This window comes from Neovison vison, chromosome 4 (genome assembly GCF_020171115.1).
Source record: "Neovison vison isolate M4711 chromosome 4, ASM_NN_V1, whole genome shotgun sequence".
Lineage (NCBI taxonomy): Eukaryota > Metazoa > Chordata > Mammalia > Carnivora > Mustelidae > Neogale > Neogale vison.
The window spans coordinates 133,148,258-133,162,869 of record NC_058094.1 but is presented as its reverse complement, the minus strand read 5'-3'; the positions used below and the strand labels follow the sequence as shown (position 1 = coordinate 133,162,869).

General features: G+C 49.3%; 1 protein-coding gene across 3 annotated transcripts in view; it reads right to left on the bottom strand.

The window, feature by feature from the left end:
- COBL (cordon-bleu WH2 repeat protein) overlaps positions 1–14,612 on the bottom strand; it is a 260,358-nt gene that overhangs the window by 96,755 nt on the left and 148,991 nt on the right. The gene's annotated exons all lie outside the window — the stretch shown is intronic.

Here is a 14,612-nt window from a genome sequence, read left to right as displayed (position 1 = left end):
ATCCTTATCCTACTTTTGAGGAAACAGGACCCAGGTCAGTTGATTGGCAAGTCCTTTCGGGTGACCTGTCCAAAGTTATACAGATGGAAAAGGGATGAGAAAGACCATACAACCGCCAAGTGAACAGATCTCATTTAAATACACACAGTCTTCTTTTACCCTCTGCAAAGACACAAGACACATGCCATGATTTCAGATTTCTTGCTGGAGTCCTTTTTTGGTGACCTTTACATAGGAGACAAAGTAAATAGTAAATAGGGTAGTATGGGGAAAAAAAGAGAGAGAGAGAGAACTCCAGAGCCCTTTGTAACTCTAGCCTGAGTGGACCAGAGAGGAACGTGACAATGTTGTCCAAACGATGTGACGTGAAGAAGGGAGAAAGTACATGGAGTGGGAGGTGAAGGATTTACAGTGTAAGTTATTTCACTGGTAAATAAATCTACCCACGAAAAGTGTCTTAGGATCAGTGAACCTTCACTGAAAATTTTTGACTCAGTAGAGCACCTGGGTGGCTCAGCTGGCGAAGTATCTGCCTTTGGCTCAGGTCGTGATCTCAGGGTCCTGGGATGGAGTTCCGCATCGGGCTCCCTGCTCAGTAGGGAGTCTGCTTCTCCCTCTGCCCCTCACTCTGCTTGTGCTCTCTCTTGAGCTCTCTCACATATAAATAAACAAAATATTTTTTAAAAAAATATTTCATTAAAGAATTTACCTTTTAAAGGAAATGGTGAAATCACTTATCAATAATCATTTATTTTTAAGGGGTGAATCACTATTCTCTTTAGTTAATTTAATTGCATAAAATATATGAAATATAAAAATAAATTTTTATTTAAATATGATTAATTAACAAGTAGTGTATTATTAGTTTCAGAGGAAAAGATATTTTAAGTATGTGGTTCAGTAGTGTTAGGCACATTCCAAGTGTATAACCAACCTCTAGAACTCTTCATCTTGCAAAATGGAAAGTCAGTGCTCACAGAACAACTCCTTATTCTCCGTCCCCCAGCCCCTGGAAGCCAGCAGTATACTTTGTGGCTCTATGATTCTGATGACTCTAGGGATCTCATGTAGGTGGACTCACACTGTATTTGTCTTTTTGGGATGGGCTTCTATCACTTAGCATAGTATCAAGGGTCACAGCAGGTGTCAGGACATTTTTCCTTTTTGAGGCCAAATGATACCCGCTGTATGGGTCTACCGCATTTGCTATCCTTTTCTCCATTTGGGGAGCTCAGGTTGCTTCTGCCTCTTGGCTGTCGTGAATAATGCTGCCAACAGCTTGGGGGTGAAAATATCTGGAGACTCCATTTCTTTTGGTTACATACCCCAAAGTGGAAGTGCTGGGTCGTACGGTAATTCTTTTTTAAATTTTTTCAAGAATCGCCGTACTGGTTTTCATAGTGGCTGCACCATTTCACATTCCCACCAAGAGTGCACAAAGGTTCTAATTTCCCCACGGCTTGGGCCACAGCTGTTATCTTCTGTTTTGGGTTTTTTTGTTTGTTTGTTTGTTTGGTTGCTTGGTTTGATAGAAGCCATCCTAATGGGGTGTGAGGACTTGTCTCGTCTTGGTTTAGGTTTATAATTCCCTCATCATTAGTGATGCTGAGCACCTTTCCTGGGCTTACAGGCCATCTGCATCTTTTCTTCATAGAAATGTCTATCCAAGTCTTTTGCTTATTTTTGAGTTAATTCTTATTGTTGCTTTATATGCCTTCTTTATGTATTCTGAATATTAACACTTTATCAGATATATGATTGGCAACTATTTTCTCCCATTGTAGGTTTTCTGGTCACCCTGTTGATTGCGTCCTTTGATACAGACAAGTACAGCTTCGCAGAGACTCACACTGTGTGAAGTTGGCTGAGAAATAAATCAAATGTTTCTAAACAGAAGGGCAAGTAAGCACAACGCAGCCAGACCAGAGAAGGCTGGGAAGGAAGTTTAAGACCAAGTGGGGCTGCCCTTGGCTCTGCCCTTGGCTCTGCCCTTGGTGTTCGGTTCCAAAGGCCCGATGATGCCTCCAAGAGAGGAGTTAGGGTCTTTTACATGAAAAATTTATAAAACCCACTGTTCTGATTGTTGGGTATCAGGGTGAATGGAAAGAGTTCTAAAAATATTCAGATACAAAGAAGCAACATGCAAAGGTAAGAAAAACAATGAAACCACATTTTACCAGGTTCTCTTTATAATAAGAAACACACAGACCGTTGGTTACCATGATCGACAGCCAAAAGTGACAAGAGGGACAGAGCATGAGGACGAGAACCACACACTTAAACAGTGAACCTGTAAGACCTGTGAGGCCACCACATAAAGCCCAGCTTCCCTTTCCATTGTGTCAACCACAACGTGAACCTGGAGGGAAGCAGCAAGCTCACTTTTCATTGTGATGTTATCACAGAGGCCTCCATAAATGTCGCACTTGGACAACAGCTAAAAATACATGAGAATCGAATCTTCAAATAAGCTTGCTTCTGTGGCTGGAAGTGTCGGGGAGGAAAGGGCCCGTAACAAAATGTGGATGTAAAACCATGAAAATAGCTCCCACTTCCTTTCTCTGCAAACTCTCCGTGTCCTCCGCCCTGTGATCTCCACCCAAGGAAGTTCGTCTGTGGCACCGACTGTTTTCCTAGGCTCGGCAACGGGATGGGACACTCCAGGTTCACATGGATGTTTGTTTTGATGAAGGAATAAGACTTCCTCTGAACACAATGCAGATCTGCATCTTTGCCTCCTCGCGGAAGAAGGAAATGTCCCAAATAAGCAATCTCCCAGCATTTCCACTTCCCCCAACATTAAAAGAGAGAAAAAAAAAGCAAAAAGCAAAAAACCTGTTCCGCATCATAATACATTTTGTATTCACTTTTCCATTTTTAGGATCTAAACAAAACTTAGACGTGGCTGTTTCTTTCAAGAGGAAAGTGCAAATGTATTCTTTAATGTTGTACTACTTTTGATGATTTGCTAACCAGGAAGATGTACTTTATATCTGGAACATTTGTTTGTTTGTTTGTTTGAAAGACCTCATTTATTTATTTGGAGAGAGAGCATGAGGTGGGGGTAGTGGCAGAGTAGAAGAAGGGTCCCCACTGAGCAGGGAGCCCGACGCAGGACTCGATCCTGGGACTCCAGGATCATGACCTGAGGTGATGGCAGTTGCTTAACCACTGAGCCACCCAGGCATCACTATCTGCAACATTTGAAGACTCAATAACAGAATTATGTTTTAAAGTGTTGCCTCAAAAGCAGATCGAGTTAGACTAGGTCTGAAAGAGACTTACACGGTCCCACTTGTTTTATCCTTTCTTCCTGTCAAGACTCCTAAAGCCCCATTACACATTGGAAAAGCGATTTTTGCAAACTGGGTAGAGCCACAAAAATAAAAAAAAAAATATAAAAGGGTTCCACAGTGTCTAGCTTCTGCATTTTTGGTTCTGGCAACCCAAACGACATCCAGTCCCCTGACTTGGTCACCCCCGGGACAGCAGCAGGTTGGCGTTCCTCAGGACGAGTCTGCCAGATTTGCTCCATTTCCCCAACAGGGCACATATGGAGGTGAACGGATTCTGTCCTGACTCCACCAGATGTTCCCACTGTAGGATCACCTCCACGAGAAGTGGGATGGGCTGTCGAGAAACAGCTCCATGGACTTGGGAGCATGGAGAATTCGCTCTGTGGGATGATCAGGGGATCTGCGGTGCAGAATTGGGAGGGGGTATGTTGTTCTTCCAAGAAGATTTTTAGAATTTTTTTTTGAAAGATTTATTTATTTTAGACAGAGAAAGAGAGAGCGCCACAAACATGGGGAGGGTCAGAGGGAGAGAGTGAGACTTTAGCGGACTCTGTGCTGAGCACGGAGCTGGATGCGGAGCTTGATCTCACGACCCTGAGATCATGACCTGACTGAACAGACGCTTAACTGACTGTGCCCCCTAGGGGCCCCTAGAATTGTTTTTAATTTGGGGGTTTTCATTCTCCCCTAGCAAACACATGCCTTCTCAGTCAATGGTGAGTAAATGAACATGACCCCTTCCCTCCAGCAGTTTCAAACCTTCTACCCACTTGAGAATCTACATCACAAGAGAGGAAGGTAGCTTGATGGTAATGATACACCATCAGGTGACCTGCCATCACCTGAGCCCCAGGGCATCTCCTGCTGGGGGATAGAGCTGGGGTTCAAGCCCACATCTCCCACTCAAACACAATGCCACCTGATGGCCCCACATTTCCCTCTGATCCTATTCCATGCCCACATGGGAGAACTTCTTGCAAGGAAGATGTCTCTGCAGGCTGACTTCTGCCACTTACTGGTGTGGCCCTGGGTCCGCTCTTCACCATGGCAGACCTGTGTCCTTGCTGGTACCCTGCAGGCAGGACTAGTGCCTACTTCATGCAGATATCATACAGGTGAGGTTGAATGAAATGCTGACATTTGTGAGGTCTTAGCAGAGTAGCTGAAACACAAGGACTGAGCCATTGCTGGGTCACTGTAATTGTCTTCATGCTGACCTTGGGACCAGCTGGCTAAGGACCGGATGACCTGGAAATCTTTCTGCGGCTGAGTGTACTCTGCACGTGGTTGGCGTGGCACAACGGCCTTCAGCACCCATGGAGCTAACAGCTGAAACCTTACCTGCCTGGACGGATTGTCCTTCTAGGCCAGGACTGTATCCACGATGCATGCCACCTGCTGGGAAGGAATCTAGAAGTGACACATTCACCCAGCCTTGTCTCTGGCCCCTGGCATGGGAATTAGCAGGTAATCATGAAAAGTAAAGTAGCAAGGGAGATTTCCCCATAGATTGGACGCCTATGCCATAATCTACCTGGACCAGGACCATTCCCTGGTGTTGGGGACATAAGACGTCTGCTCCAGTTAAATACTAAGAGTCTTTAAAGCACTGAATCTTACTTGCTCTTGAATTCTTTATGGCCAAGAAAACTGTGTATAAACAGAAACCCAGCTTCCTTTTGTTATGGACTAAATTCTGCACACACTGACCACCCCCCAAATTTGCACCTTGAAATCCTAATCCCCGTACCTCAGAATGTGACTGTATTTGGAGAGAGGGTCTTTATAAAACGAGGCCATTAGGGCGATTCCCATATTCCTTGTAGAAGAGGGAGAGACCCGTGCATGTGCGTCAGGAAGGCCATGCGAGCACATGGGACAGAGTCGACCATCTCTAAGCCTTGAGATGGCCTTGAGAGGCCTCAGGAACTACTACACGTTCCACAAAGCCTTTCCTCAGACAGGGCCTTGGGCAAGCCAGTCACACTCGGCACGCTTGTGCCCTATGAAGAGGAGCCCACAGTCCCCATAAGAGCGGCTATGACAGCGTCAGGTGACGTGGCATTGCCTTGCCAGGCGGGCACGTGAGTGCCACATAGTGTTTCCCCACATCGTCATGCCAGCACCCCAGCTCTGCCTCATGAGAGACTCTTTTCTATAGTCCATGAAGACAAGCATTTCTAGAATAGTGGGCCCATGCACTGGTCCCGTTCTGTCCTCTGGACGTAGCCTCTACTCAGGGTAGGAACTCGTCACATCTCAGTGAGCCTTTACATTCCTCTGCTTAAGTATCCTCATTTCTGCTATTTTTAGACTCTCCAGTTTCTAGAATGTTCTCTCCCTGGCATATTTTCATTTTTTTCCTCTCAAAATGTGGTGTCAAGACACCGTCCCCCCAGCGGACAAGTCGTGTGGGACCAGAGCCACCTCTCCCCCAGCATCACGCTACTGTAGACCCTTCCCAGACTCAAATGACTCCTGGCTCCCCCAAAATGCCTGTGCCTTTTCCTCATCTGCAACCATTCTAGCACCGGAAATCTAGGGGCGCCAGGGTCAGCCTTGGATTGGAGCCCATGGAGCAGCCTCCATAGGACGTGGGTGTGGGGTTACACTTGTCCAGAGCCTACAGCACGGGGGACACGGGAGCGACGGAGCTAGGGGCTGTTAGAGACCCTGATGCCCCCTCAGCCTCGAATGTCACCTCGCTGAGGATCACTCTGGGTCCTGGCAGGCCTCCTGCCCAGTTGCCCCCAGCATCTGAGCCTCCGGCGGATATGCACACCATGTGAGCCATCGAGCTCAAGACCCATTCTCCCTGTGTGTGTCGCTGGAGGCCTTCCAGGTAGACAACAGTCTATTTATCATGGCTGAAGAGAAGCCACGCAGCTCGCAGCCCCTTCTGTCATCAGCCCCCACTCGTCTGTTTATGAAACGCTCAGTGATGGGAGACTGCACGCCAGGCATTGTGTGTGGGGCTGGGACCTACGGGAACAGGTCATTGTCCCTGGTCGGGATTCAGCCAAGTGGATGGCCGAGTCTACACTGCGTGCTCAAGGCTGTAGGGACAGGGACGGTCGCTGAGGCTCTGCAGAGGGGTACCTTACTGACCTCTGCTGAGAGACCCTCTGAGGAGAGTGACAGGCCACTACAAAGTGACTGACGTGGAAAATCCCAAATGCTGTAAAATGTCCTACAAGTCACAGTGTCCGGGGGATTGCTCATCATGCCCGCAGACAGGGACAGGGGCTGTGGAGAGGGGAATGCACCCCCTCCCAGCCCATCAGACAGTCGCCTCCAACCCAAATGCACGAGACAACGTGCCTGGGAGAAGTTGGCTTTTATCCTGAGAGAAACCACAACAGCAGGGAACAAACACATCATAGGGGTTTTGCACTCTGCGAAAAGGAAAACACCTTTTTTTTTTTTTTTTCCCATAGGAAGTCACTGGTTCCACCTGCTTTGGGGCGAGAAGCAGGGGAGGGGGCCTTCTAGGGGGAGGGGTGCTCCGCCTGCCTTTTGTTGACGAAGTTTGTTTTATAAAGAAAGAAACACTCACGGTGGGCCCAGAAACAAACACACAGAGAAAGCCAAAGGCCTCAATCTCCCTGCCTGCCTGCCAAGGACAGGGTAGGGCTGGCAGGAGGAGGACAGGGACAGAGAGGGGCTTTCTTGCTGGTGACCGGGTGGTGGAAGGGGCCATCTGCAGCCAATCCACCCCCTGAGGGAGAGACGCTCTGCTGAATTACCAACTTGCAGCTCCAAGACACAAAGGGCTAAGCCCTGGCCTCCTCCTGACCTTCAGAGGAGGGCCGGCAGTGCCACACGGGAAGGAAATGGAAACACGGCGCTCCCACGGTATTCCAGAACATTAAAGTGCGTCGCTCAGTCAACAGCGGGGAGGTGGAAAGTCCCCCGTCACCCCTGAGAGGAAGCCTGGCAGCTGCCCTGGGATTGTAAGGACGTCTGATCAAACCCTGGGACGAGTCCCTGACATGCAGGGCTCCCCGCCTGGATGCCGGCTCTGCCTCCTCACTAAGGCCTGTGCGTCGCTGACAAAGTCACAGACGGAACATGGCCGCCCGAGGCACACTGACCTCCACAGGTCTGCCTCTGCAGGTCAGGGCACAGGCCCAGCCCCCCTCCCCCAATTTAGAAGGGTCCCCATGCAAAGTGGAGGATGCCCAGTAGGTCTGAGCCCTTGGCTGTGCCGTCTCTGACCAGCAGCGGGCCCAGCCTGACTCAGTTTCCTCACCTTGGCTAAAGAAGGGCCGTCACAATGAGCAAACTCTCCAGAGGGGCTGTGCGGGTGAGGCCAACAATTCAGGCAGCCTTACGGACGGAGGAAGAGAGCCACACACACGGAGAGATACACACGTGTCCGGGCATGGGTTATTTTTGAAGAAAACCAGAGACATACAGAAAGGAGGTGGGGAGGAGGGAAGGCGAGAGAAGAGAGAGGTTCCCTCTCTGCTGCTTCCCTCAGTAGCCTTCCATTTGTCTCCAGACTGCGGGAGGCTCCCGCACCCACTTAACAGATGAGAAATGTACTACAGGGCAGGGTCGCGCCCGTGGCTCCTTCCCCTCCCCTGGGCTGCAGGTGCCCCATTCTGCTCATCCTCATGGAGCACAGGCGCAGGGGAATGTGTGTACGTGTGTGTGCATGTGTGTGCGTGTCCCATCTTCAGAGGCTGACCACTCCTGGGAGTCCCTGTCTGCGTAGCAGCTCCTGCCCACAGAGGCTCCTCCATGCCCGTTTCCACACACAGTTCCCACACCTCCGCCCGTCTACACTGGAGGGTCATTTTCAGCTCTGGCATCTGGCAGAAGCTTGCACCTGTTGGGCTCATATGCAGTCTCTTCCTGCAGCGAAGAGCAAATAGTATGGGTTCTGGCCCAATCTGTCGCCATTTCTAAGTAGGCTCTGTGAGCAAGGCAACTCATTACCCTTCACATTCTATTTTGAAATCAGTGGTTTTGACTTAGAGAGGACCCGTCTTCGCATGCCTGATAAATGAATTACGTATGCACAAAGTGAAAGTGTTCACCAATGTGCTGACACCATGTTAGACCCTGAGACATGCCAGTGAGTCCGGAGGCGATGCCCCCTGCCTCTGGGCTTCCGTGTCAGAACTGGAAGAGAAACAGGACAGAACGGGAGATGGCACAGACTGGGATCAGAGGATGGATGGTCAAGAAGGCCTTGATGGGGATGTGACCTCTAAGCAGGGTGTGTGTGAGAAGAGAACGTGATGCAGGCCCCGTGGACAGGACAAGTTAAAGGTCTTTTTGGGCAGAGGGTGAGGAGCACCGGCAGAGGAGCTGGGCCCGGAGCATGGAGGCTGGCAGGACCGGGTAAGAAGTGGGGTTATTCTCCAGTGTATGCAAAGGGGAGATGGACCCCCACTTCTGGTATGGCAAGTGTTGCCTAGTAGTGTCTGCAGTCGGAGGGGAGGGGCAGAAGTGGGGACCACGGAAGAGGCCGCTGCAGTGGTTGTCGTCCCAGGGGAGCAGGAGAGCCTGGACCAGGGTGCTAAGGTGGGTGAAGTGGGGGCGGGGGGAGTGGTTGGCTGGGGGATCAGGCCTTGCTGACTGGGGCGTGACAGAGAGAAGTGAGTCTGCAGACCTGGCCTCATGTCACACAGGGGTCGGTCCAGGTGGGGCCTCTTCCCCTCCTGGGTCCCCGGCATGTGGGCAGATTGAAGGGACCACTCTTCTCTCTTGCGCCGACCTTCAAATCCTGCCTGGCCAGGGCAGCGCTCTGGGAAGCCAGATGCAGGGGCAGCTCCTGTGAGCACCGCCCACTTGCCGGAGGTCATCAAAGGTCTTTATTACTGTGAAGAATAATTCTGTAAAAAATATTTAATTATTTATTTATTTGAGAGAGAGAGAGCGAGCGAGCAAGCGCACGAGCAGGGGGAATGGGAGAGAGAGAAGTTGACTCTCCACTGAGCAGGGAGCCTGACGTGGGACTTGATCCCATGACCTGAGCCGAAGGCAGACGCTTAACCCATTGAGCCACCCAGGCGCCCCTGAAAAGTAATTGAGGAATAATTTTTGAAAAGTCCCTAAGCATCATCCACTTTGCCAGAAACAAATTAACCATCACCGTGAGGCAGGTCAGAGAACTCAAAGAAGCCTTCACCCCAGGAGGACCTTGGGCATGGCTCCACGGAAATAGGGATCCCATTCACTCCGACATCCTCAATTTCATAAGCAACGATGTCCGTCCTAACAGCAGACAGGAGAGCGCATCTGAGATCACCCCGGTGTGGGGTTGATCCGTGGCCCTGCTCGGTGTGGACTCTCCTGCCCTAGGGCTGCCGGGGCTGCCGTGCTGGGGCCTTCTCTCTGCTGTGGACTGGGACACAGAACGAGGTCAGGAACATGCCAGAATAAGGTGATACACCGTGACAGAAACCATCAAATGCACACTTTAACTCTGGATGAAATGTTTCATTGGGTGTATGCTCAGCAAGGTTTTACAATCTCTCGTAATATTCTAATCACCTGATTCTCATGATGTTTCCAGAAATGGAACCTCAAGCGGGAATACTTTTGCCTAATTTCTCACATGTGCAGATAACCCTAACTATTTACACAATACAAAACGCTGTGTGTTTCTGTGTACATCGCACCGAGATACTCAAGGAATAAGTATCAATTCTCGCTCGCAAGTTTGCAAACCGCAGCTGTTCAACCCAGTTATCAAATACACAAGCAATGTTTCATGGACAAACATACCAGTAACTGATCATAGCACCAAGCTCCACCCTCTCTCATTTTAACGGCCAGTACCACCAGCTCTTTTCATCCCAGTGCAACAAACCTGAGCTTATGTACAAGTGCACTTGTCATGTTGGAAGTTTACGGCGTTGAACGCTTTCTGCAATGAACGCAATAATTCAAGTACTATGGGACAACAGAAGGCCTGGATAGCTAAAATACTTTCTGAATTACTTTTACTTACAATAAAAAAAGGATTTATAGTTGTTACAGGCACAACAGCAGGCATAGAAGAACCATGTGCCGACTGAAAAAATAATGAAGAGCTGTTTATTCTACATTTGTGGAAAATGATAACTCATGTTAGACAGCACAGCATTTTCTAGTAAAGTCCCACACGTTATTCTTTAATCAACTGACAGAACAGCAAAAGAAGCCGCTCTGTAGCCAACAAAGTGTTGTACAGAGGCAGAAGTGAGCGAGTGTGATGTACAGGATTGCTTTGATCCTGAACAGGTAAACTGAGTCACCTAATGGATTACTGGCCAGGATTCTACTCCCGTTCTTCTCAGAGAGAGGGCCCCAAAGGCTTAAAGGGATGAACAACCGTGTCCCGATACTCTCGGACAGTGTGGACTAGTGAACAGGGTGTTCAGTCTGTGACTGACAGCAAAAATGCCACAAGGGGGGTGTGGCACCATTTAACAGGTTGAACCTGCCCCAGGGGCATGGCAACTTTCGGCACTGCCTTTGATATTTGCAGCAGGGCAGAGTTTAATTTATAGGTTTAGTCCCCCACTTGGCTCATGCAGGAGGCTGGCCCGGCCATAAAGGCTTCCCCCAGTACCGCCCAGCCCTCCCTGCCTCAGGCTCCCAGATCCCCTGATACCTGGCTCTCACTCCACCTGTTTGTGTGGTCTGCACACCTCAGGGATGGAGGTGTGGGAGAGGAGGGACTCCCCAAAGTCTACAAGGAGTGACAGAGCTGGGATCTGGACTCAGGAAGCCACTCCAGGCCCCCTGCTCTGACCTCTACATCATGAACCTGCGAAGGCTGCTTTTAGTGTTCCCATTCTGCAGAGGAGGAAAACGGAGGACCAGAGAGTGACTGGAGAGGGGCCCGTGTGGGCGCCTGTCTCTGCAGCCCTTCTCATAGTCTGAGTCCAGGCTGGTCCATAGCTGGAGGGGTTGTGACCAGGGACAGGAAGACAAGTCTCCTTGGGGACAGCTGCATACAAAAGGGGTCAGGCCCACACACAGCAGCGGCAAGCGAGGACCGTGCCCTTGATCGGGGCCAGGGACAAGGCGCCAGGTCGTCTCAGCACAAAGCGGAGTGAGGACTTTATGGAATCTCAAAAGGAAGGAAAATCCTGTCTGGAAGAGGCAATCCCTCTGTCCCTCCCCTGAGCACTCCTGGGGTCCCAGCAAGAAGAAGCAAGAGCTATTTATCCATCTTAACATCCAACGTCAGGCCTCAGCTAACTCCATGGCGACCTGCACCCAAGTATTATTACATAGCTCGGATTCATTCATTTCCAGGTAACTTTGCTGCTGGAGACTCTCTCCAGATCGGTTCAGAATATTTACACCACGTGGCCTCTCCACACGGGTTAGTCCCGAGTCTGCGTGGGCGGATCAGGGCGAGGCGGCACATGGCGCGGTGGTTCTCAAAGCGGGGTTTGCCTGGGAACTTGCTGGAACGCCCGTTCTCAGGCCCTGCCCCAGACCTCCTGAATCAGAAACTCTCAGGGCGGAGCTAAGTCAAGTGGGTTTTAACAAGCCCTTTGGGGGTGATTCTAATGCTCACTTAAGTCTGAAAAATACTGACTTAGCATATGGTGCCCTCACATATATATCATTCCTGTCTGAAAGTTCCTCTTGATTAAAACTACATTCATGGTACCAGGGGAGGGGAAGACGGCTGGCCCGGACAGCGCTTCTCCTCTGGAAAGATAACACGTCTCTTCACCTGCCTTGCCAATTTCTCTGCTAACAGGCCTGCACGAGGACACCGTTAATTTCTTCCATTCGCTCCAACACCTCTGGGAAACACTCTGAAAAGTAGGTTCAGAAATTACAAATACCAATACCAATGACCGTGCCGTGATTATCATCGGGTAACAAACAGGCATGCAAAGACTGCGATTTTGAGAATGTTTCTCAAGAGCCGGGATACGGCTGAAATTGCTCCCCCTCTAAGACCTGAATATGGAAACACCTAATTTTTCAGACCAGAGGATAAGAAAAAAATCTTCTAAAGTAAGAAAAGCGACACATGTTCCTTTTCCAAAACTAGTCATGTCCTTGAAAAAATAAGCCTTTCCTTTTCATTCAGGATATTGGTGTTAGCAACAGTTGCATATAAATAAGGCTTTCCAAACAAACATCTTATCTTTATATGGAAGGAAGTTCATGAAGAAGGAATTGACGTTTTTCCCCAACAATGACAACAACACATTTTTGGGTTCCTTTCCCAGAAATTAGTAAATAACAAAATACCTTTCATTTAAAAAGGAAAAAAGAAATGGTCCTAGCAAATGCTCAAATTTAATCCATCTGCCACTCATATGCTTTAAAAAGGAGAGGGTTTCTGGGAGCCAATTTCTCCACTCATTCAGTGCCAAATAAAACAGATTTCAGTAAAAAGCTGTTACTGCCTCGCAGGGAACCCTGTTCATTATTCAGGGTATAGAGAACTATTTATTTTTCATTCAGAATTCCTGATTCTCTACCTACTATACATTCTCCCACTCCAGCAGACTTTATCCACTCTGGAGACGCATGTTAAAATCTGAAAAACACAACAGCTTCTCTGTATGGAAGACTGTTTTACAAAGGCTGGTCGGGCTTTGCATGTCCACACTCTAACATTAGGGAAAAACGCAATTCTCATTGAAAACAAACAAATAAACAAACATAAGGAACCATGATCTCGGAATTCATGATTTTCACTGCAAAAGAAACATCCCTCCCAATCGAAAGCAAAAAGACATTGCCACAGGGGACTGCATGAAAAGTGCTAAACGCTGGAAACATGGTCTGTGGGTTATGAAAACATTCAGACTCTAAACCCTGGCAAAACAGGGAGGCCCACAGCACACTCACCCCCCGGAGGTCACTGTGCTGTCTTGTCACCCTTTAACCAAGCAAGTGCACCAAACGAGGGGCTAGTTGTGCCTAAAGTTCTTCGCATCAAGGGACAGCTAAGACATCATGGAGACCTCAGAACAACCTCGTGGCATTAGAAAAGGCTTAAGAAACACAAAAATCAAAATACTTTCTTCTAAAATACATCGTGTTGCAGGCCTTCCCAACAGATCTGCAGGGCATGGCTGGAAAAGGTCTGGAGGTGGGAATGAGGCCAGGGCAAGGGGGGGGGGGCGTCTCTGGAAATAAAGATCACCCCTGGAGGGAAAGGGGAAGATTTGTTAAGATTTATGAAGATGAATGGACAGGGGCACCTCGGTGGCCTGGGAGATTAAGCGTCTGACTTGGTTTTGACTCAGATCATGACCTCAGGGTCAGGAGATCAAGCCCCTCACTGGGTTCTGAGCTCAGCATGGAGTCTTCTTGGGCCTCTCTCTGTCTCCCCCTTTCCCTCCCCCTGCTTGCATGTTCTCTCTCTCTCCCTCTAAAATAAATAAGCCTTAGACAAAACAAAACAAAAAGACTGACGGACAGGCCGACAACCAGGATGAAAAGGAAACGGAGAAGTCTGTGGCTCCAGAGAGCCCTTCGGGTAACTTCTAAGCATAACTCTGGGCCAAGCCTCCCACCTGGGAGGTACAGCTTCGTTCCCAGCTTATTTTAAGGGAAGCCATTGTAAGGATGAGTGAAAGAGGGATCCAGCCAGGACTAGCAGGAAGGTGAAGCATTCAGCTCATATGACACAAGGACGCGCCAAGGGACACTGAGGCAGAAGGAGAGGACATTAATCCCCTGTATGAGAATAAATGCGGGTTCTAAAATGTTCCTGTTTGCTGTGTGGTGTCCCCGCCCCCTACCTGCAGCCTCCGCTAGGAACCTGGAGTGCCCATCACTGGGAAACCTCGCAGCTTCATGAAGAATAATGCATCCTTACTTGCTCTGCAGGTTGACCCCATGTCTCGGCATATGCACGGAGCAGGCCTGCTGGGGGCACTCATCTTCTCCCGGATTCAAAAGCCCGCTCCCATCCTGGCCACCCCGGGTGCTGGTCCCTGCTACTGCCCACTCCAATGAGGAAGGATGCTGGAGAATACATGGTGTACTTCCCAAGTCAACCATGCCCCACTCCGAGCCACCAGAAGAGGAGCCATGGTCAAGGAGCTGCCTGGCCCCGAGAAGTGAGGTTTGGGGACTTTTACTAGTGTTATACGGTTACGCAGACACATGCCAAGAGAGAAGGCCAGTTGAGACCCCAGAACCTGGGGACAAAGGCGCATTCCCGTCCACACATAATGACAACTCCTTGCAAAGGGATTAAGTTGCTCTAAGATAAATTTAACACGCATGGCTTCATACACACGCAGTCTCCACAAGTGTTGTAGCACACAGACAGTGACTCCTCCCTGCTGTCCTGTGAGTCTGACTTATGCGGATGTCACCTATCGT